The sequence below is a fragment of the Ornithodoros turicata genome, chromosome 8, assembly GCF_037126465.1.
Source record: "Ornithodoros turicata isolate Travis chromosome 8, ASM3712646v1, whole genome shotgun sequence".
Taxonomy (NCBI): Eukaryota; Metazoa; Arthropoda; class Arachnida; order Ixodida; family Argasidae; genus Ornithodoros; species Ornithodoros turicata.
Window position 1 is genome coordinate 65,360 of NC_088208.1, and position 3,415 is coordinate 68,774.

Below are 3,415 nucleotides of genomic sequence, written 5' to 3' on the forward strand. Positions count from 1 at the left end.
ATGAATACCATTCACAGTAAATTTTGAGTATTTACAGTTTTCGAATATTTACTTTGTTTTAAACATAGCCGAGCCTCAAAATAACAAAACTCATGGGGATCGCGATTTCTTTCGTCATATCAAATACTTTGTCGTACGGAAATCGATGAAATTTTGAAAGTATTTGTGCCTCGAATACGCTGCGGCTGTACGTCTGTGCGCAAGAGAAAAGGAAAAGGTTGGAGGAAGTACGTGACAAAGCCTCGGTTCAATTAGAAAGTAGCAACAAGGGGGCATTCGCAGAAGGGTAAGAACACTATGGTGAAAAGGATAAAGCAACATGGACCTCACGTACAGTTGTTGTGGTATTTTATTTGAGAGCGATACAATGAGGCCGTTTCACTTGCATGAGGGAAAAGGGAGGTGGTGTGAAAGTGCTTGCCATTGTCAGCCTCATAGATGTGGGCATGGTCACGAAGGCAGCGTCACGAGTAACGCCCTGGGGAAATGTACCTCATGGGCCGGCTTCTCAGGGAACTGTACCGACAGCGTCTGAGGGGAAAAGGAAAAGCTGAGGGGCTGCACGAAAGTCTGAACTAGCGTATTGCGAACTTAGGCAACCAACATGAATGTGTATATGCAGTACAGAATTGTCATTATACCATCACTATTTTATTAAAGGGAGACTCCGAGACAATCCGAAACTGTTATAATTGCTGTGTGAACAAGTTCGGTACACTCTTTAGAAATGAGAAATAAAGTTGGTTTGGCAGTCGGGGACTCGTTAGTTGTCAAAAAAACTGGGAAGCTCAAAACGAAACCGAAACTTTTGAAGGTTCCCTCCCATTGCCCCCTGTATCATGGGTGACGTCACCGGTAGTCGGGCCACCGGCTGTTTTTCAGGCACACCGTTTGTAACTTCTTCGTGCCACATGGATGACCAGTCATCTGCTTCCTGCAGGAGTTTACTAGATTCCTCCGCGTAAATATAGTGGTTTTGCCGTCTACTGGCATTCTCTGTACCTTGGCGCCATCCCGTGGTTTCTCTCGATAGGAAAGCGCGCTCTTCCGGTTACCTTTTTCATCGTCTTTTGTATCTCATTTCTCCGTCACGAATGCGGAGACCGCTGGGGCTCATACATAAGGCTTGGGCTGTGCGCATGCGCCTCAGAGCCGTTGCTATCACTGTGCATTGTTTGGCATCCTTGCCTGCCTGGGAGACCGCTTGTGGGTGCATCGTTTCGCGATTATTTGGAAAGCTCGTTCTCTCGCGTGGAGTCTTGAGTCCACATTCTTCGTGTGGTTTAGTTGAGGAAACTGGATCAGCCCGAATGCTGCGCTCGAATGTCTCACATCGGAAGCACCGGAGGCTGCTTTTTTCTTGTGGTCACGGCTGTAGTGGAGTCGAAAATGAACACAAATATTCGGACTTTTTGTTGTTGTTGTTCAAGGTTATTCGAGCTATCACTGGTTGGAACGCGTACTTTGGGTGCAAAAAGGAGAAGATAAATATGCAAGTGATATGCTGGGGAGCAGAGGCAGAGAGTTTTCATCTCCCCGGGGGGGGGGGGGCGAAGGGGGCAAGGTGGCACCGCGAAGTAAGTACTCTGGCGGGGGGGGGGATATGTTTATTAAGAAAATAAAAAGAAAGGTAAGCCAGAATGATGTCGGCTTGTTATTCCAAAAAAAAGTGAAAGGGGGAAGACAAAAAAGGCAAAGAAAAGAAGAACGCAAAAGAAAACAAAAAGAAGGAAAGAAAAGAAAAAGAAAAATGAAGAACACAAAATCTAAAGCTGAAGAATCACACACTCTGTCGGGATCCTATGATGTATGCAGAACTGGTATAGAAATAAGAGGAAGGAAGCACAGAAAAAAAAACAAAAAAAAACAGAGAACGTAAACAGTGAACATGTGCACAACTGAAGGGATTACGTCTTTGGAAACTGAGTGCAAAAGAACACAACGCATTGAATCCTCGGTGTTTGACCCGAAATGCGCGCAATATAATGAATATGGTCAATGAAATGGAGCAGCGGGACTTGAACCCGCTCGCAACGGATATGTGTTCCGAAGATTCTACAGTTACACCTCACTGGCAGCTGCTGGTACCTTTTCGACTGCTTCGTTTCAGCGACCTGATTGCTTTGGCCTAAATTCAGGCTATGTGTTGTGTCATCCTCTGTGTTTCTTCGCCTCACCTTCTACTGTGATAATGAGTATGGTGAGCGGATACATATTTTACAGATTGCAAGATGCATTTTTGGGCTTGGTGCCTCTTCGTTCTTTTGACCAGGGCGCGCCGAGCCCCAATGGTTGGTGTCAGTCTCTTAGCGGGACTTCCCGTGGAAGGAGCCCCCCCCCCCTAGTTTATGTTCCGGGGGGCAAGGGCCCCCCCCCCCCCGCAGTCGGCGCCTATGCTGAGCAGAGCACAGTCAGTTTTTATATTCAATGCATCCGCATGCAGGGCCGTCTAAACTTCTTCACGGCAGTGGGAAACCTAACCTAGCGTTATGTACAGGAGAGCATACCGTGTAAGGTTCTGCTGCAATAAGGCAGTCGTCAGAAAAGCCAAACAGCAGAGTGTTTTCTCGACCTACATTTGTTTGTTCAAGCTCAGAACAGTTACTTTCCATGATGGTTCTGTGTTGAGAAGTGCGGCGATAACAGCAACGACAGCCATCGATGCGTTTATTAGAAATGGCTCGTCAAAGCATAGGGGCCGAGCATCCGTGCATGCCCAGCAATTCGGGACAAAACGTAAAGCAGGCTTTACCTGATACTGCTACCATAGAAGCCATGTATTAGGAACAGAAAATCGCGTGCAGCACGCTCCGTTGTTGCCGCTTTGCATTCGTTCTCTAGTGGGACGTTGCCTGTGTCATAGCGAAACATTTAGAAACAACAAAATCGAATTTTCCAAAGGGACTTTCAACTTCTGTCTTCACATAAAAAGTGATTGCTATCATTTGAAACCGTCCTGAGCGCTTGCGTTCATAACACTGTTGTAATCGCTGAATGTAGATTGTGGAGCAACCAGATGTGCTCACATTTTTTGCGGGATGGCACACATGCATTGCAAGTGCTGGGAGCCCGCGAAGAACAGAATGCTTTAGAATACCTTTGCGTCTTTATAAGAGGTAGATTTGTCCACGGTGATCATATCGAAGCATATTTACAGTACACAGAATAAAAACAACTTGACAGCGAAGAAGACAAGGTAACGAAGGTAAGAAGGTGACGTAAGTTATGCAGGGCATTCCGGGTGGAGGAGACTGCTCGTGTCATGAACTGCTTTAGGCTGTTGTGGAAGGCACTTTCCTTAACGTTACTTTTGATGGCAGGTTCTTGTCAGATTTTCTTGATAGGCTCTTCTCACGTTACATGCTAACTTGCTGCAATCCTGGCAGTTACCACTGGATGTTCCTGGCAACACCGA